Source organism: Ctenopharyngodon idella, chromosome 7 (assembly GCF_019924925.1).
Source record: "Ctenopharyngodon idella isolate HZGC_01 chromosome 7, HZGC01, whole genome shotgun sequence".
NCBI lineage: Eukaryota > Metazoa > Chordata > Actinopteri > Cypriniformes > Xenocyprididae > Ctenopharyngodon > Ctenopharyngodon idella.
The window spans coordinates 16,928,769-16,950,431 of NC_067226.1; positions in this window are offsets into that span (position 1 = coordinate 16,928,769).

A 21,663-nucleotide genomic window follows, 5' to 3' on the forward strand; every position below is an offset into this window, starting at 1 on the left:
ACCAATCAGAGGTGGCATTAATAGCTGGTTGGAGTAAAGAAAGATGACATGGTTCTCTCTCTGTGGATCGTCCTCGACTCCTGCCAGCGATCTCCTGCCATCATGGTTTCCCACATTTAACACCCGGCTCACAAGCCAGTATGTGTGGGTGTCCGTCCACGTCACTGTGTGAGAGTATGTGTTTTCTGTAAGGGTGATGTGGGGAAAAGCAGTGAGTAACAGTGTGTAATATGGTTTTGTAGATGCATGAATCTGCTCCGTGGGTGTGTGTGACAAAAGATGTCCAGACGTGTTTACAGTGTGCCTCAAAAAATATGTTTGCCATTAGAGGATGCTTTATCTTTGGGTGAAATGCTTTAAAAACTGTAAGCCTGTAAAATGTAAATTACTCTTAATGAAATCATCTTTTACTCACACTCATGTCTTTCCAAATTTATATGACTGCCTGTCTTCAGAGGAACACAAAAGGAGGAATTTTGCTCAATGTACCGGGTTTTCTTTTCCATTCAGTGAATATGAATGATGTCAGACACTATAAGGTTAAAATTATATGACTTGTGTGCTAAATGTCTAAAATGTAAGTATACACTGTAAAAAAAAAAAAAAAAAAAAAAATCCCTGTAAAATTTACGGTAAAAAAACAGCAGCTGTGGTTGCCAGAACTTTACTGTAAAAATACGGTAGCAATGTTTTAGGTTTTACGGGACAGCACTTAGTTTACCGTCTGTTTTACAGTTCAAAACCGTATAATTTAAAGGTTTATATTGTAATCATTAAGGTTCATAACTGTTTTTTACACTGTAAAAAAAAAAATCTGTTAAATTTACGGTAAAAAAAACATATTTCATTAACTGATATAATGTATAAAATAATAATAATAATAATAATTTACCAACCTATTTAAAGTACTAATCTGTTTTGTACCTTTGTAATACACTGGCAACCACCAAACACAGTGGTGATAAGAGTCACATGATGATTCGAAGTTCATCACATGCAGCTTTTCCACAAACTGAGAAGGACAATACTAATATATAGAAGGTGCACACAGCGTCATTCACAGAAATACTAAACACCATCATGGTAACACATAAAATTTTAAAAATGCAATAAACATTAATTTAACAACAGTACACTGTGTCCTAACCAGATGCGCCGCGACAAAAAAAAAAAGAAGTGTCTTTTCCATGTTAATCAGAGTTTTTGTCCTAACCAGCCGCAACGGCGAAAGGTGACGATTCTATTTTAGAAACGGTTTCTGTTTCTGGAACAGCAACACAAAGTATGGCAATGATAATATCAGGTAATGTTTATGTGCTTTATTTAATGGTAAAAGCGTATAATGTGAGTTTGAATATCATTCTGTGTTCCCGGCTTTTAAGCTGTAATGAAAACAACACTGGCTAATTCACCTCAGATCTTGAAAATAAATAAATTTGCAAAAGAACGTTCAAACTGTCAACTCAATGCGAACAAACAACTGTATTCTATGACAAAGATTGTTTCAGTCACTCCGTATGTACTTTAAATAATGTTTAAATGGTGTAATGTTTATGAATTTTAACCCATTTCATCATGTCTGCTGTGCTCTTGCCAAGAGAGCCCGCCCACACTCTCTTCTGATTGGCTGTGGTTTTTGATTGATTTTATCGCTTCTCATTGTCACATCGCGTCTAGTGTGGAGAGTCAAATTGCTTGTCGCTGGAATCTTATCATGTAGTGTAGTTAGGACACGGTGTTAGATGTAACATAAAACCCTAATGTAACTGATTAGAAAAAACTAAGAAGAATCAAAGTTATTTGAACGAAAATACATTAAATGTGAAGTGTCACGCAGGGAATTGTGGGAATGTCAATTTACGTTTTTTCACTGTAAATTATACAATGACTTGTTATTTTTCACTTCCAAAAACAACTTTAATGGTATTTTACCGTAGAATAACATTAAATGTACCGTTAGATCTATTGCGGTTATTTACTGTATATAGTACGGAAACTTTCTGAAAACCAATTAACCCTTAAATGCATACCTCTGGTCTTTAGTGACCCGAGACGTCATTCACTACCCTCCTCCTCATTCATTTTTTAAAGTTAGACTTCAACCTTCTTGGTATTCCTCAATCAATTCATTATAAAGAATATAACAAGAAAAAAATCATAAAATTATAAAAGAATGCCTATTTTTGAATTCATTTTTTTGTAAAAAATTGTATAGGGTCGCTAACGACCCGAGTTGTGTATGAGTGTACATATATTTTTTCTGCACAACAATAATCGAATCTTAGATGACGGAATAAGTGCAATCCACTTTTATTCCACAAGGTGGCAATGTCTGATACACAATGCTGAAGTGATGACTCATTCAGACAGAAAACGAAATAATAAGAAAAACATGAAATGGCTCAGTGATTTACTGCAGAATGAGTACTAAACGCAATCAAATGACTGTCACTGGATGGATCTGGTGAAGCTGTTAGCGATCGAAATATTGATTTTGAACATGTTGAAAATTATATAGTTCTGAGAATAGGTTTGAGATCGCGAATGGGCTCATATTTGCGACCTCAAACATAAAACTAGCCTATTATTTGCTGAATTTACTGGGAAATGAGCTCTGACGAGGACAGTGATGATGGCATAAAACATCTGCTCAAACTGAGCAACAAAAAAGGTAACAAAATATGATTTATTTTATTCTTCTGTAATTGCTACTCTAATATCAGAGGAGTTTTATATTATTGCGACAGGTAGCGATCCTTCCGTGTTAGATATAGATCCGGGTCGATAAAGACCCGAAGATGTAAGAATGATTGGCGAAACAGTCATGCATTTAAGGGTTAACTGTTTTTTTACCGTAGCATTTTTGCAGTGTTTTACCGTTAAATTCGCAGACATTTTTTACAGTGAGTTTTTCACTAAAAAATTACAATTTTATGGAACAGAAAATCATGTGGGTTTAGGACAACAGGAGTAAATTATGTCATGTGACTTGTCAGAGCACATGCACTAACCGCTTGACCTCTGATCCAACACTGTATGATTTTAAGTTTAATTTTAACTCATGGAGTTCAATTACAGTCAGCAGTAACCATTCAACTAGAGAAGCACTAAGGTGCTTTCAAAAGGGTTTTTATTACTGTGTACATTAAGTCTGTGGCCTGTAGTTCTTGGTTACAATATTATGCGTTTAAGTCAACAATGAATAGAGCACACCATAAGCGTTCTTGTACAGTGTTCTCATTGGGTCAGCTGTTGCACAAGAAGTTGAATGTGCTTAAAACTCTGTATTTAGTATTTAATACTCTTGCAGGCGTTCAAGAATACAGGGCACCAACATACACTACTGTTCAAAAGTTTGTGGTCAATATTATTTTTTAGTTTTTGAAAGAAATAAATACATTCTGTTCAGCAAGGATACATTAAATTGACTAAAGTGACAGTAAAGACATTTATAATGTCAAAAAAAAAAAAAAAAATCAATTTCAAATAAATGCCATTTTTAACTTTTATTTTCTTTAAAGAAAAAAAATTATAATTTTCCACAAAAATATTAAAAAGCACATCTATTTTCAACATGGATAATGATAAGAAATGTTTATTGAGCACCAAATCAACATATTAGAATAATTTCTGAAGGATCATGTGACACTGAAGACTGGAGTAATGAGCATAAGAGATTTCTTAAAAAAAATAATAAAAAAAAACGTACCGATTTTTGAATGGTATCGTAATTTTATTACACTAATTTTTTTTTTTTTTCTTTTCATATATATGTAATATGTAAGTGGTTAGAACTTTTGTAAACCAAAGCAAATTCACACAAGGCAATGCCATAGAAAAGCTGATGATATTCTCCTGTCTTCTGTGCGTTTATTCAAATTTTACAGACGGGGGACTTTTTCCAGTTCAGCACCTCAAAACACTTCAGTGTGAGAAAAACACATTATGCCCGTGTTATTATACAATTCATCACCAATAATAGATTTGTTTACGGGGCCCTGACGCAATACGCTCACAGCGCTGCTTTTCCAAAATAATAATGATAATAGTAATAATAACCCAAATGCTGGGGAGAGGCTTGGGAGAGCATGTGCGTTCACCGAGGGGGGGAGGAGTGGGTTGGTGGAGAAGAGGGTACTGGGACATTTTCAAAGAGTGTTTAGAGAGCAGCTAGTGAGGCTTGATAGGGCCCAAAAAACCCTGTTTGGCTTGTGTAGCATAGTGATGAAATGATGTAAGCCGGTAAAGGTTGTAGGTCCAAACCCCACTGGACTATCACTATTCCCTCGAGAAGGCATTAAACATCAGCGTGTTACATGTAGACTGTTCCTGTAATGTACCCTTTTCCAATTACAAATCTAGCAAAGTTTTTAATATTTTCATTTAATAAAAAACATTAATTACTGTAGAAAGGTGTCATTATAGTCTGTGAAAATGGTCTATATGTTCAGTGTTCATTTTAAACAGTTTTAAGTCATAGTTTTTGTCTTAGGACGAAAATGTCCTAAATGTAATCACTATTTTATGATGGCGTGTTCATTAATTTCAATATTTATAATATTTGTACTATTATTTTTGTATGTATGTAACTATAAATTCTTTTAATACATATGGGTTATTCTGTCTCAAATCAACCAAATTTCGGAACCTTGAGGGACACTGGGGTCCCAATATCTATGGGACTGAACTATACAGGGCCTTAAAATTGAATGAAGATTCCAAAAGAAAAGTTAATTAAGAATGAGAATCTAGAAGGATGTTAAGATACCTTAAATACTTTTAGAGTTACAGGCATGCAAACTTTGGAAAAGGAATATTTATGGCACTCAGACGTGTATGTTCTATGCAGTTGAGTTGATAGGAAAACATGAGATACATTTCTAATTTCAACATTATTTGTTCTTCATATATTCCTCTTTAAAAGAAAAAAGTATCAGCTATAGGCAAAGTGACCTACATTTGGTTTTTGACCACTGAAAATGTGTACAATTTACCAGTTTACTCATGGAGCCACATTAACATGTCCATATCTCTGGGATTGAACCATCGAGGGCCTTTAAAATGAAGATGCGAAAAGGAAAGTTTGTTAAGAACCAGAATCTAAAAGGATATTAAGATATCTTTAATACTTCTTAAGTTACAGGCATGAGGCAAAAAAACACAAGAAGTGCTTTTTGCCATTTTTAAACGGTCACTGTTGGCAGATTGTTAAAGTCAACATATTTTACTAATAGACCTTCCAATCTCTTTGCAAAAATAAAATAATGATGCTGCCACCTTTCTGAAGTCATTTTTACACCTTTGTAAATTGGCTCCAAATCTCAGGTGACAATTTTCATTTTGACCCCTTCTACAAAATAGTGGATTACTCAGTAAATATACATCTGTGACATGTAATATTTTGGCTTTCATCACTATTAATGTTTGTCTTTAAACATAAAAAATATTAACAAAATCAAAAATTTAAGCCAAGGACCTCTAGTTGAGTTGACACGGAATGACCCATGTATAAATTATTTCTATAGTTTTCTTCTAAAAACATTGTTAGTGCAATTTCTTGCACTGTTACTATTTTCTCATCAAATGAGCATGGCACATTTTATTTATTTATTTATTTATTTACTTCCTTACTTACCAATGAATATTAACAGAACTTTTGTTGATGAGGTTAACAATGAATATGTGTAGTGTACATTGCTCTGGAAACAAGCATCTGCTAAATGACTAGTTCCTGTTGGTTATTTGGTTTGCTTTGAGAGTTGACAGACAGAAGTGCACTTACACACACATACACACACTTCTACTTGTACACATTAAATACAGTCTCTCTTGCATGCTTTCAGTTGTGTAAAAAAAGACCAGTCAAACCACACACACACACACACACACACACACACACACATACTTCCACACAAAGCTCCTTGGAGGAGACTCTGGCAGTGATATGAATCTCTTAAAACCCTCCCTTGGTCTTTTGTCTCTGTTGAATAAATCAGCGCTTTAGCCTGACTTTAGCAGTTTAGCGGCGGGTAATTTCAGCACATTCGCCCCTCCCGCTCTCCTCCGAGGCCTTAAATGAGTTCTCAAGCTGCCGTTGAACATAGCATAGCGTGTTTAAAAGATCACAGGGCGATTAGCTACTCCTCTGTGCTCATGTCTAAGAGCGCTCGCCCGTGCCTTTAAACAGACTCCACTCATTCCTGAAATCCTGCAGCACTGTACCACTCTAACTGCCCTGTACTGCTTCACAGGGAAGATATAGCTTTCCCCATGAGCCTCGTGTGTGAGAAATTGTTAAAACAGCCTGTCTCCACTGTGTGTTGACAGACGTGTAAGAGCTCTTGTAGCTCTGCCGTCAGTTTTGAAGGCTAGCCTCACAGTGACATAATAAGCTATGACAAGCTCATCAACTCAGAACTCCACCTGCTGCTCGCGCGCACTCACACACATGCACACACAGACCACATGTGCATGTGGATGGATTGGCCAACAGTATCTTCATTTGCAGAGTGAAAATATGGAATTATAGACATGACAGTGAGGTTTAGATACAGGGCCGAGCAGTTTGCAAATACATTGTTATAAAAAAGAAACCTTTTTTTCCAGTGAAACAATCTATATATATATATATATATATATATATATATATATATAATATACAGTCAAACCAAAAATTCAGACATTTTTTATTTTTCATATATTTTTACTAGTGGGTGCAGGACACTATAGTTCATTTATGTAAATGAGGATAGCAAAATAAAGTAAACTGTGACATATTATACCCAAAAATTCTTCATACAGTGGACTACCAGTAAAACTGATAAAAATTTGGAACCAAAAATTATTCAGACACTTTGACCTGACCATGTTTTGCTTACGTGTTATCTGACATAATTAAGATTTCTGACACAGTTTAATTCTGAGATCTTGTCATATTTTATTACCATTTTTTTTAAACTATAGTGAATAAACTGTATTAATGAATGAAATGTTCAAGGTGTCTGAATAAATTTTGGTTTGACTATATATATATATATATATATATATATATATATATAATATATATATATATATATTAAAGAGCAGCTTTCACATTTTGATAACATTATATTTTTGTGTTCCACAGGGAAAAAAACAAAACAAAAAAAAACAGAAGTTTTGAGTGACATGAGGGTGGGTAGATGATTTTCTATATTAAGCAAATGTTCTACAGAAGGTGTGACTCAATTGGATGGACCAAATTTAGACATGTGAATGTTCTGCCACAGCAAGAAAGAAAATACACTTATTAAAGACATAATTATTTATTAAACTGTAAAAAGTATAATTGACACTTTTTTTAGAGGTGTCATTAAATATCTACTTTGCTTAAAAATCTGAAGGAGCGGTTTACCTTTTTATCTTTTAGCTGGTCACATTTTGTATCACTTAGTTGCAGTTGACTGATTTGATTTCAAGGTTCACTCAGTAATTATTTTTTTCTTTTTTTTACACAAAGAAATAAAAAAAAATAAAAAAATAAAGTGATGTACATTCATATGAGATGAAGACTGTCAAATCAGTAGTTTAATAAAAACATGGAGTTTACATAGAGTGGGTCGCCTCATGGGCGCTGACATGTTGAAATCACATGACTAGCTGAATACTGCTCAGTTTATCTCGGTAATCACGCAGGTTTGTGTTACTGAATAAATTAATCATGGCTCACTGCAAATAGAGCAATTCTACACTGTCATCAGAAGCTAGGTGTCAGTACAAGACCAAGACAACTGTCATATCAGCCAGCACAACATAAACAAAAATTTACAGAATATGCATCTTTATGATATATCTGTAGGCCGTTTTAAATGAGGAAGGATTATTCTGTCTAACATTTGCCTCCTAATCTCTGGAACTCATTGAGGCCACATTCAAAAGCCATAATATGGAAGTGAAGGTCTTTTGATACCATCATTTTTCCTTCAGTGACACATTTACTGTGCCTTGATGTATGTTTAGGACACCGTTTGTGTTATATTATTACTTCCTCCACATTATTACTGTCCCATTCATAAATGTTTCCTCTGCAAGTCAGAGGAAAGCACACTTGTCTCTCGGTGTGTTTTGCTGTGTTTGACAGTCACACTCAGCTCATTCACTCTCTGTAACCTGATTTCACGGCTGCAAGTACACCATGCCCTGCGGCCTGAAGGGAGCTCTCACCTGTGAGAGAGAGAGATGAGTCCACACATTTGATGTGGTGTAATGATGGCTGTGGCAGAACGTACTGTAGCAGGAGTGTGTGTGTGTTTGTGTTTGTGTGCGGCCACCATATGTGGCCAGGTGCTGTTCCCGATCCCACCTGTCCTCAGCATTACCATAATCAATTTAACAGGACAGATTAATAATCAAATATTCAGATGATGATTGCTTTTGGACTTAAGCTAATCTCTTAATGCCAGTGACCGTCCTATTTTGTGTTTTATCAGCCTGTTGCTGTGCCTGTCGCTCACGTGTATACGTACAAATCGCTTTTGAGGTAGTCTTTGTATCGTATGTGCTTGTGTGTCTGTATGTTTTTGGAAGTATACCACAAGTCGAATTGCTTTCCTTTTTCTTTTTCACAGCACTTAGGTGCGTGCGTGCTTGTGTGTTTTGTGCGATTTTGTATAAATCTCTCAGAGCACATCAGTTATGCTTATGAATGCAAAAACAGCTCATTGACTCTGAATTGTTTTCTTAGCAGTTTGGTTAGGAATATAAATAGCATTGCATCTATAGCAGACCCCAAACTGCTATTCATTTAGACTTGTGTGTTTTTGTTTGCGCGTATATGCACGTTGAAAGAGTTGAAAGGAGGAACTATGAGAGAGACATCTCTTAGCGAGGCATTATCAAATGTTTTCACTTGAAAAAACCAATGCGCCTTTCAGCATTGAGTGGAAAAGAACATGTTCTGACTCTCACCCTGCCCGCTGGAATTAGTCAAAAGACCATTTTTAGTAATAAATTATGCATTGAAACAAAGAGATAGCCTCTTTTTTTGTTCCCTTTGCGCACGGGCCGCCTTGGCAAATGCCTTTAAAAAAATCTTTAAAATTGTCCATTCAACTCAAACTTACTGAGTGTAGCAAAAATGTCAAAGGCATAAAGTCAGCGAAGATTGAATAAAATAATGGGAGGAGACAGATTAGTCATGCAGAGAGCCCACACAGTCTTTCAGGCCGGCACAATACCACTTTTTATAAGCGCTCTATCTACACAATGGCGCCGTTCAATATATCGAGGATGATACATGGTCAGACGTGTAATCTCCCTTTGATTCCTCGCACTCATTCATTCCGGAACCTTTTCAGGACTGACACTGATGAGCTCCAGGCTCCCGCGGCTCTCCGCACAGCCAGCAACCTTCTTTAAGAGTTCATTATGTAGGAACATGGAGGATAGGTGTCTTCCTCCGTGACCCCTCCTATCGCCGGGCTACTATCTGATGTCACGCGTTCCCTCGTCATCCGTCGCTGGCGTTAACGACAGGCCCGTCAGCGGATCATCGGCGCTGACGGAACATTAGGCGCCACGGTATGAGGGCTTTTGGTTGAAGATGGAGTAAGCAAACACTCCACTCAGAATAACACAAATCAATCAATCCAACCCGGCCTTCGAAATATTCCAAGATGGAGTCATTTCATACATGACGGAGCTCAGACGGAAGACCGACGGGCGCATTGATCACATATGGGGGATCGTTCGTGCCCTATACATACCCGTTCCGGCTAAGTGTTTACCGTGTGTGTGTGTCTCTCTCGTAGCGTTTGGATGATGGAGGAGGGGGAGGAGTGAATCAGTTTCCCTGGGAGACAGTGGGCTGAATTACTGACGGGTTTGTGCACCACTTAACCTAATCTAGCATATGATTATGAGACTCAGTCAGGGGCGCCTCCCTCATACGCTTCAGTGCCAGCCTCCTTCTGCCTGCCGGGCGTGGCATACACACACACACACACACACACACACACACACACACACACACACACACACACACACACACACACACACACTCTCTCTCTCTCTCTCTCTCTCTCTCTCTCTCTCTCTCTCTCTTTCTAAAAATAAACCTCACCTCCTGTACAAGCGGCAGTGTTTGAGCCTACCTGAGCAGAGTGAATGAGGGCCGCTAAATATTATGACTGCCTTGTGTCCTGCAATAATTGATTCCCTCACCCCGCACATGCATATACATACACACACGCACACGCACACTGCCATTTACTTCCTCCGCGCTGTTCATTTTACAAATTCTATAACCTTTTAGAATTTCTTTCTGTGGAGAAGATTGCTGCCTGGCCTCAGATTCATTATGGTGATTGAATCCTCTTCAATAGAAAACTGTTTAAAGAAGAGAGAGGGAGAGAGCGAGTGAGGGAGAGAGAGAATGAAGGTAACATGGGTTAAAAGCTTGTCTGGGTGACATAATTCACCTCCACTGAGGCAAACAATCACATCGCATTGTGACCTTCATATGATAGGAAAAAAAGGCACTTTTTTTCTGCCTCCCTCTATCATCTCTCACCCATCCCTTCATCTTTCACCGTTTTTGTCTTTGGCATCATGGGCTATTTTGGATTACAGATTAAATATCTAATTACGATCACTTTGCGGTGAGGAATATACTGTAGCGTAAGCCCTCGCTTTAATCATGAACGCAGTTTAAAATCACCCTTGTGTACAATGGGAGATGATATACATATATAATTCTCTCTCATCCTCTACCCTCCCTCTCTTTCCCTCCACTTTCCTTTTTTACACTCATAGCACCTGGACCTACACTATTCATCATGTGGATGACTCCGAACATGAATTAGTTTTCTTTTTTTATGTCAGAGATGAGAGGGCCAGATGGTATAAAATAAAAAAGGCGAAAAAGGAAAAAAAAAAGTGGGGAGAGTGAGAAAGAGAAAGAATCGAGGACATAGTCTGCACTCTATGTTATCATAGAGCCACATGCTAGAGCGGGATTAGGCTGGATTTTTAATGCTGTTTCGTTCTGAATTATAGCTTTTCACATGCCCTCCTTTGTCATTTCTTTATACTTCAAACAAGAAATTGTCCAATTCTAATTAGACGATATAATTGCTGCTGGATGAAGCGCCGCCAATCGGACCCCGAACTCCTGCAAGGTGGAGTGGTTTTGTTCTTCTCTCGCCTTTTCACTGACAGTCTGTTTTTCCTCTCCTCTCCTCTCTCGTTTTTCCCTCCGTTTGGTGTTCTTTTTCCCTTCTTTTTTTTTTGAAAACGAGAAAAAAAGCCCTCTTGAGAGGTCCTGAGGTTACTGTCACGTTATTAGTGCATCACTTGTAGGCAATTACAAACCCCTCCACATTCGTGTACCTGCCGCACGGCGCACTTTATGAGGGACAAGTGCCGACACGACTGATCCGTTTTCGCAGTGATTGTGCTGTTCACAGTCTTATCATTTTAGATTTGTTTATTTTTGTCTCTACTTTAAAAACAACCCTCTTGTGATCATGAAAGTTTGCAGTTTTTATTTTGTTCTTGGCCTTTTTGCCATTTCAAATGGCAAAAAGTAGAGTGACAGGGAGAAGAGGAAAGAATGGAATCAGGAAATGATCCCATTGCTTGTATGAGCACTTTGGCTCAATATGTGAAAGTATGTGTGCAGACTGCTAGGCCACAGCTCCAATGTAAACTTCTACATTAATCTGAGTTTATTTTTTTAAACTGGACAGTCCTGGCTATTTGTCCACCATGGGGGATTTTAGAAGTGGGCTTCCAGGGCTTAAGCCCCACATATTTTTGTTAGGGATGCATCAAAATTTTGGCTACTGAAACAGCCGAAACAGCTATTTTCGGTTTTAGTTTTGCAGGGCTGAAATCAGTGACCGAAACAGACGTTTAATTAGCACATCTCTGATTGCATGCCTTGACTGCGTTCAGTGTCCACAACATGGATAAGCTACAACACACTGTAAACCCTGATGCTCAAAATACTTAATTGGTTTGAGTAGGACAAACTTAAATTGAACAAATTAGTTCAGTTAAATTAACTGTTATGAGTATTTATCACTTCCTTTTACTTTTGAGTTCACAGCACTAACATATTTCAAGTAAACTGAACTGTTTCATTGTTTTGAGTTGTATGAACTGATTTCTTTTAATTTAGACAAACTTAAGTTTAACTGAAACTGGGCTAGGATTTCTATTTCCCAGCATGCTTTGCCCATGGCACTCGAAAGGGAGAGTAAATGCTAAAATTAAGTGTTATATAATGTTTTTTTCGTGCAAGATTAATAGTAAGGGAGATTTATTAGTGATTAATGTTTTATGCTAATTTAGAAGAGTTTCTGTTAATGTGAGTTTTTGGAGAGTTACCATCATGGTACATTGGGTTATTAGGGTTTACAGTGAAGTAAATAACTCAATTGATTTGCAAGAACTCAACATAAAAATGTTAATTAACAATCTTTTATGTTAATTGCTATTAAAATGTATGAGTTAGCTAACTCAGTACTTCAAGTTAGGAGCAATTAACACGCATGAGTACTACAGACTCAAAACTTGGCAGTTATGCTTACTTAAAATTGGGAACATCATAACTAAAAAAAAAAAAAAAAAATGATGTAACTGATTACCTCAAATTTTTTGAGTTAGCCCAACTTATTGGGGTTTACAGTGAGTTAAACATGTCAGCTGTGTAGACACTAGCTCTGAATTGACAAAATTAATAATGATACGGTTTCTTAAATCTAAACTCTTTTAGTCTGTGCTATTTTCTGTTGATGCGCAGTATGAACAAAACTTCACTAAACATTCGCCTGCCATTCAATGCTGTAAAAAATAAAAAGTTTGAGTTAACTTGAAAAATAAATAAGGGGTTAAGTGAACTACCAGTCTAACTTTAAAAAAATGAGTTTGCACAATATATGTAGTCCTGAAGTTCACTAAACTAAACTAAAAAAGCTGCGACTGAGGTTAGTGGGGCCCTTAGCTTTAGCTAGATTTACTTCATATGTACCAGTGCAACATATTAGCGTTTTGTATTCCATCATTTACCCAAAGATGTCCTCAAACACACAGAATTTTGTGTTAAACCTCGAATATCCACTATCCACAGTTGTGCACTGTCTGATTCGACAGGCATGGTCGCGTGTCTGTGCCGATCCTGATGTCAAACCTGTCGTGTCAGACGAGTTGAGCTGACTGACAGGAGGAAGTAGATAGGATCCAGCCCTCGTTAGGAACGTCTTTCCGGTCCGTCCACAATGTCGGACCCACCAGCGCAGAGCGCTCATAGTCAGGCCGATGCCGTCACACCATCAATCATCATTATAAATCCTGCATCGTCCCTGCTACATTAACTTGGCGACCTGCGCACCCTGTCTCAATTAAACATCTGATGAATATACGGCTCATCTACGCGGACTGTCAACCACCCGTCAGTCAGCCTCCGACGAGAATGCGCTTTTATTTTTGGACCGGATGCCAATAACGGCTCTGGGACTTAAACAAAAACATCTTCCTTCAAAGTTATTGTGAGCGGGAGGAGATTGTTTGCTCAACACTAAAGGGGGTTAAGGCAGGCTTTGGCAGGGAAAGAACGGGCCAACAGAGACCCAGAGCCCCAAATCAGGAAAGTTTTGAAGCATTGTTTTGAATCTTAACAAGAGGACTGAGACATGCAAAAATAATTTGCTGTCTTTTTCTTTTTTCCCCGGCTTTGCATTCTATGTATCAACGCATGTAAATAGCATCTTAACACTTGATGCTATTTTGAAAAGCACTCGGCCCCTGAGGATTTCTAGTGAGTGAAGCAATTTATCCACGAACAGGTGCATTTTTAATGCTTTTATACAATCAGATGAGCATTTTATATACAGACGCTAGTGTTTCTGTCTTCTTTTTTGATTGCCGCACTCCTTTTATTCTTATTTTGAATTGATGTAGCCTTTCTAATTAAACTTGGAGAGAGATGTTAATTACCTAACAAGGTCACCTTTTTCTGCCACCATATTCAGCATTGCTCTCCTATACTCTTCCTCTCCCCTGTTCCACAGCCTAAAGGAGATTTGAAGTGCGGTGTTAATTGCCTATCCCTGATCCCATTTCAACTTTTGCATCTAACTCTTCAAGTGCCATATTTAGACTATAAAGGAGGATTATTGGTATGTTGTGCTATTCTGCGCTCTTGCACCTCACACAGTGTGTCCAGTCATCACAAACCGCTGCTTTTTGTGGGAACTCCTAAGATGCAAACAGAGAGTGTGAGAGAGAAAGGGACGGGACATATGGAGCATGATGGTTGTTGTAAAAGGTGTCAGCTGTAGCAGCATGCAGCTGGTGGGCTTGTATGGTGGGAGGATGTAACATGGGTGAGATATGGTCTTTTGGAGAAAATGGGGTTTTATCATATGATACAAGGATGCATGTGTCTGTAACTCATAATTTCATATGGCCCACACACTTTCCTAATGCACAGAACTGCCAGCACATTTTTGATGCTTCTCACAGGATGTTGCATAACTCTTTAGAGGTCTCTAGGCTACATTTTAAAAGACTAAACATAAATAAAATCCATACGGATTGTCAAAGATGGTTAATTCTGATCAAAAAGGCTCTTGTCTGCAAACTCTGAAACTGTAGCGAAGGTGGGTGTAACACTTTTTGTGTAACTGTGAATAACTCTGGGAGTTTGGGTGCTAAATCTCTCAAATTGTAGTGTGTGTCTGTCCGCTACAGATATTGTTATGTGTAATATGTTTACTAGAAAATTACAATTAAATACATTTGAAAACATCAGGCTTCATCTTCTGGCTGATACTGTAGCCTACAGAGGCTAAAGATGTTTTCTGTCACCTGCTGTGAAACTGCATCAGTGGTTCTCAACTGGTTGGTTGTGACCAAAAAATGGTTATGGGCTGTAGGGGGAAGAAAAAGCTACATGCAAATAATAAAATCCCAGGAACTAGTAATGTCAAAAGTAACAGTTGGTACTAAAATAAAAACAAAATGCTGTTAATTGAAAATAATTATGTTTTTGTTAAAATATTAACATTATGATGCATTCAAAGTAATTTGAAGTAAAGGACTGAGTTCCATAACATATTTGTTGTTGCTGTGGTATTGAAATTAGTAGTGAGAACTGGAAAATTAACCATGCATTAACCATGCATAGTTAGAATAGTTAAATAGGTCTATCAACTTCCAGTCAAACTTTCTGCTTGGTAAAATGGTGAATACTAATTAAATATTTTGCCCAGTGTTTCTTTCTTATGGTAAAACAAACTTCTATTTTTGTTTGTAAGCCAATTTTATGAGCCTGTTTATAAGCCTGTGCAGTTCATAGAAATATAAATTCATTTCATTTTGGATTTTAACAGCATTTTTTGTTGTTTTTGGGCCATTAATTGTCTAATGTAAAGTCTGAGTCCTGAAGCAAAACCAGTTGAGAACCACTGATTTATAGTGTCAAAATCAAGAAAAAGGAAGCAAAACAAATGCGTTTTCACTTCAGGTTGTTTTTCACATATTTTATTCCTCACCTTCTCAGTCAGGTACTATAATTGCTAGCTGTTATAGAATGGGGGTATGAGATCGTCATGAAAAAAATGCATTGAAATATACTTGAACGGCTAATTTTTCCATGAAAAATAAGTTTAGATTAACAAAAAACATCTAAGTGATGCTTACAAAAAAATGTAATAATAACTTGTTTTGCTACAAGCAGGTGACTGGCCTGTTTTCAGTCAGGTGTGGAGGGCTGGAGAAACACAAAGAGATGGAGGAAGAAAGCTGGAAGGGTGGAAATTAAGTGTGTAATGTGAGGCTGATGTGATGAGATTGTGTGTGGTGACCTCCTCTGACAGGTCTCCATCCTTCGTCAGCCTGACTTCAGCCACCATCACCTCTGTTTTTTTTTTTTTTTTTTTTTTCATCCCACCATTTATCTGTTTCCCCTTGTGCTCAATCTCTCTCAGCTGCCAGCTAAATAAATGCAGAATAACAATTATTGAAAACACAATTAAAATCTGTTAATCAGATTATTTGTTGTGGATAAAACCTTTAGGATGGCTTTGACAGCTTAAGGGGGGAAAAAGCTGCCCATATTTCAGCAAAAATTGAAAAGATTATGATATGTCCATCCTAATGGTATAATCTCTCCAAAAAAAAAAAAAAAAAGAAAAAAAACCCAACAACTAATAATTAACCTGACTTAATACTGTATCAAGGCCATGGGTAAGTATGGGAAACACCGTTCATTCATATTCTCAAGGGGGGTGCCAATCTGTTTTTTAAGTTGCAGGATTTTACTGTAAGCATGTATTTAAGTCTTAAGAGCATACTCCAATTTAAAAGGAAATAGCCACATTTAGGAATTCAAGAGGCCGTGCACCTGCAGGTTGGACGCACATGCCTTTATTGCACTCACATATGTGTTGTCAATCATGTGACGAGGCTGAGAGAGGAAAAAAAAAATCTCAGCAGACCTCAGCTGGGTATTATTTAGGTTTAAATCCATGCTTTGTTTGGAGCAGCTGGTAATTGCATATTGTGGGGCAATTAAGATATTTAGCATTAAGCAGAATAAGCCAGGTCAAGCACCCCACCCTCTCGTCTCACCGCCATCAAATCAAAGCCGTGGGCATCTCGCTGGCTCTCGATTTTGGTACGTATCGCCGTGTTTATTTCTGCTGAAAAGCCAGTTTAGTTCATTTGTGAGTCAGCTGGGCCGAGCGGGCCCATTTCTCTTCTTTCAGGCATTTTTTTTAATATTATATTATTATTATTAAGATCAGGCGGTGCACAACAACAGCCGAGGAATCTATTATTCATTAAGTGTAACCAATATAAAATTTAAAACAGTGGTTTTTTTTAGTTAAATTATGTGAGGTCAGCATAATATTCTGCCTATTACTTATATCTATATCATCTTTGCCTTAGTCAGCTCTATTTAAATATGCAATCATTTACAGCTTTTGACTCTATGTGTGTGCGCACCCAATTTCCAATATTCCTCTACGCACTTTTTATGCTGACATCAATGGCAAGCTATTAAAGACAGTATTTCATTATTGGTTCCTCGTCCCCAGTGGTTATTTACAATCCTATATATACTAAGCACTGATATTAAAGGAGACCATTTTAATGAGGTGCTATCTGCCTTAGCAATATGTCTTTCTCTGAATGAGATTGTGTTTAAAGATTTTTATCAAGAAATGGCTGTTCGCTGGGGTTATGTTTTGTCCATGAAATATGCATTTCATATCTCTTTCATTTCATTAACATAATTTAATTTGTGCTTTGCATTCTGTGCATAATACATATTTGATTTACAAAACAAATATTTCCATTAGAAAATGAATTTCATGCAGGCATAAGGCAGAACTGAATGATGTATTGTAAAGAAAGTAGAGAGAGCGAGAGAAAGAGAGAGAGAGAAAGAGAGAGAGAAAAAGAATTGTATTATCCTCAGAGCGCCTTGGCAAAGAAAAAAATACTCAATAGACTTCTAGTGCGTACGAGTGTGTGTCCCTGCGACAGTGTGTGTTTATGGATGTCTGTATGTCTAGGGATATGTACTCGTACGCTGTATACGGCTGTGTCTCCAGTATGTAAATGCACATTAGGACGGCTATACTTGCAGTGAGTATATTGCATTAAGTTTAAAGCAATATTACTCAGATTGATTTACATTGTTTTCTATGGCCGCCTCTCCCCTCTACGTTAGCTAAGTGTTCCGGTGGCAATGTGGCGCTTTGCTTTTTATTATCAGTAAAATATGGTTGATATTATAAAGATATATCTCTCAGCTCGGTAGCACAAAGGAAGAGCACACATCCATTTTCATTTGGTGCCAGTTTTAAGGGTTGCGCCGGAGAACATACTACACGTAGTATTTCACAGCTTAGCGTATGATGTACATCCTCAGGGACTTTGTTTCTTTGCCGGCCCGTTTGAACGCAGAAGCTCGCCGCGTGTCAGTTTAAGAGGTATTAGCCGTTGCTTTAGTTTGCGAAATCATTTCCTTTTAACTCCAGCCTGTGATAAATTATGGAGTCCACCCCTCTACATTTCCTTTCCTCCTCTTCCAAGGGAATGTTACTAGTTTTAATTAAAGGACTGCACCTTGCTAGTTTAAAGGATATCAGTGGCTGTGTGATAAGTTGCAGGAGCTCAGGGCTTTGGATAACAAGAAGCATTTTAAGTGGCCCTGACGAGTTCATATTAATTTGGCTTATCGCGCCTGTAAAAAAAAATCCAGGTAGCATTGAGGCAGATCCCGGCTTTAATGAGCTCAAAAACGTAAAGTCGGTGTCAGAACACTCCACTTTTTTATTTCAAAGGGAGTAGGAAATAACTTGTCAAAGCTAAAAGCCAAACAGTAAGATCTATGTTTCAGAGGTAACTAGTATTAGCAGGGATTTCGGGCTCGTCTGACATGCCGTACGGAAGGGAGGGCTTAAAATAGAAGTCTCAGGTACGCGGGAAGGGGGCTTATACCTGCGCACAGTCTCTGCTGCCTTCGCTGACGGTTAAAGAAGAGCGATGAGAGGATCTTTGAGCTTTTAAAAATCTCCTCTTTTCCATTTCCTCTCACTATAGTTATGCCAGAGAGGTGATCGCCTGCCCGGCTACTGCTGAGTCCCTGCTTTGAATCTGTGACGGGTGTTTTTAAACTTCGCTTGAGCGGGAAAGAGAGATGGAGATCACACGATGGCTCTGAGGAGTTGACGAGAGTCTTAAGATGGCTCGGTAAAGTTAAGCCTTCTCTTGTGTCTGTTCTCTCAGCAGTTCAAGGCCAAATCCAGCAGGAATATGAATACATAAAGTGGATATTTAAAAAGAAAAAAAAAAAATCCAAGGTGATCATTTTATGTTCTGTGAGTTAAAACATCTGCACTCTGTAAAGTTTGGCATCAAGGAATAACCCACAACCGTGAGCGATTTAGCCTTTATTCTCACACCTTAATCTGTTGTTCATGACAGAAGGGACTGTGTTTCTATCTTAGCAGATGGGGAGACAGGTAACTTGGCATGTTTGTTAACGTCGCCAATGGTAGGAAAGCAGACAAAGAGAGCGAGAGACAGGGAAAGATGAGAGGAGAGAGGAAAATCAATCTAATACTGCAGAACTATCAGATCACATGAGATGATGGATTCTTGGTCGCAGCATTCAGCCGCTGTCTGCCGAGCTGTGCAAATCAATTCAAACAGACACAAAGAGTAAACACACATTCTGCACCACAATAGGAAATTGAAGCAGAGCCTCCCTTTTTAAAATATGCCTCTACATATTTGTTTTGTGGATTACCATTCTGAAATGAAATTTGAACAGTTACTTAAAATAATATGCAAAAGATATTTCCTGTTTTGCTGCCCTCCCCCTCCCCAGTGTTTGTCGGAGATGTGGGATAGCTGCGACACTGGCGTCAGTGTAAACACCACATGCGTGTGTTGTCCTGGTGATTATTTTTCATAAACATTTTCCGAGGTTTATCCTTATTGCAGAAGGTTTAGATATCATATTTTATTTGTTTTTGCACTGTTGAAAAAATATTTTTCGAAAATCGAGCCTGTGTTTGTGTTCATGCCAGTGGACGCAGGTTGGAATGGACAGCATTTTCCAGGGACAAGAGGCCATTTAAGTTCTGTTATAAAGTTTTTGTATTAGGAGCCATATAGATTTGAAACAGATCTAATTGAACTGTGTATGCTTCTTGTTCACATTACAGGATGAAGCAGTTTTGTAAGGTCAAACTTTAGCAGACACTCATTAAAAGTCCTTTGACATTTAGTGAAAGATTTCTTTCAGCTGGCCTACATGTCTGATGTAGAAAACATTAAGCGTGAACACCAGGACAAGGTTCTTTCAGTCATGAAGTACAACATGACTTAGTCAGGCAAAGCATGTTCTTAAGTACAGCCGGGAACCAAGAACATGAATAAATTCATGTTCGAGAATGTGCACCAAGTTCCAAATTAAAAAAAAGAAAAAAAAAAAGTGTACTTGGGGGCTGTTTACATGAGTTTTCAACTAAAAACAGAAAACTTCTTATGCGTTTTGGCCGTTCATTTACACAACAATGGCAAACGCAAACTTTTGAAAACTGGTTTCAAAGTGCAAGTTTACAATACTCTTATCATCTCTGTGTAAACTACAAAAACGCGAATCTGTGAAAACGGTGATGGCATGCATATGTGTATTTCGTGTTTAGTTTATAGGCATTAGGGGTTGCACCGGCTAATCAACTAGTCAACTTTAACGCTCTGCCAGGACACTTTAAGCCTATAGATGGCGCAACAGGATGAAAAACCTTTTAAGTCCACCTTTACGCTCCATATCCTAAAGTTATTGATAAATAAATGCATACTCTGAGAGCCCTCCACAAGATATGTTTGATTATACCATCACAAAGCAACCCGCGTTTCAGTCTCAGCTCAAGGTCGTTCACACAGAATGCATTTTTGCTTTCAAAAACGCGAAACACGGGCAGTGGAAAAGGGAAAAAACACAAGGTCTCGAGACACGTTTTTTAAAAGTTGAACAGATTTGAACTTGAGTGGCACGTTTTTATAGAACGCTGAAAAAGACACGACGCAGCGTTCAAACATGTCCGTCTAGCGCATATTTACATAGAAAAACAATGGAAAAATAGCCCACTGGAATGGAAAAACGCATTCTGTGTGAATGGTCCCATATATGTTCTTTAATGACGTCGACTTCGACTCGACTTTAATCACATTAATGTCGACTTTAAAAAATCTGAAGTCGTTCAACCCCTAATAGGCATGCGTGTTTGCCGCAAGTGCTCTGTAAAAGAATGCATATGTGTGCAAGCATGTAGTCTTTCGATACAAAGTGACAACGCTAACTACTGGCCTGGCATGCATAATACAGCGTTTTTAGTCATTTTCATGGATCCGTGTGAACAGGGATCTTTTTTTTAATTTTTTTATAATGTTGTCATCTGTACAAAGAAAAAAAACGTTCCCGTTTTTAGCACAACATTGTCGTTTAAACGTATCCTTATATTTAAAAAATACCTGCATGTAATTACAGCTGTAATTAATTCATGTAGTTACATCTATAATTACACTGTTGACCCATCCCTTACACCTTAACCCACATTTAAACCTACCCATACCACCAAATCTGTCCCTAACCTTACCCGTATCCCACCTCAATAGCAGCAAAAGTGTTTTGTCATCCAAAATGAACACAATAAATATGTTGTATCTAACAATTATTATTATTATTATTATTATTGATGTAAGTACATAGTAGTTAAAGACACCTAATATAAAGTGTGAATGGTTTGTTAATGGTTCTCACATACATTCTTCGGCTGATGCGGATGTAACATCGCATTAAAATACTCCAGCACTACTATTGAGGGGACTCACTGTATCACTGTTGAGAAATTTGGTCTCCATCAACTACTAAGTACACACAAAATACATTTAAAATATGTATACAATTGCTTACTATATAGTACATAATAAAACAAAATGGATATAATTTCTATCCCTTGATAAAATGTTACTAAATATTTTAAACATTACATTGTTCTTTTAATAACTGAAATATATAGATATCTATCACTTATGTATTTACATTAAATATTGTTGTGAATACATGTAGGGTAATTGCAAATGTGTTGTTTATAA